We start from the raw sequence: 258 nt of genomic DNA, 5'->3' as shown, positions 1-258 counted from the left end.
GACCCTAGGAGCCTGCTCCATGTGAACTCCCTGGTAAGGACACGGTGCTGAGAAGGAGCATAGACCCCATGTCCCATCTCCCAGCTCCTCTTGGGCATTTGTCTCGAATCCCTGAGATCTCACCTCCTCCTTCCTGTTCTCACCCTCCTTCCTGGAGCTCCAGGGGACCCCGGTCCACAGCAGGTCCAGGGCAGGGAGCAGCAGGGCAGGGCGGGTATCAGGTGGCCCAGGGCTGCCGCTCACTTTAGGGTGAGAGGA

Source organism: Galeopterus variegatus, unplaced genomic scaffold, assembly GCF_000696425.1.
Source record: "Galeopterus variegatus unplaced genomic scaffold, G_variegatus-3.0.2 Scaffold922, whole genome shotgun sequence".
NCBI lineage: Eukaryota > Metazoa > Chordata > Mammalia > Dermoptera > Cynocephalidae > Galeopterus > Galeopterus variegatus.
This window is presented reverse-complemented; position numbering follows the sequence as displayed.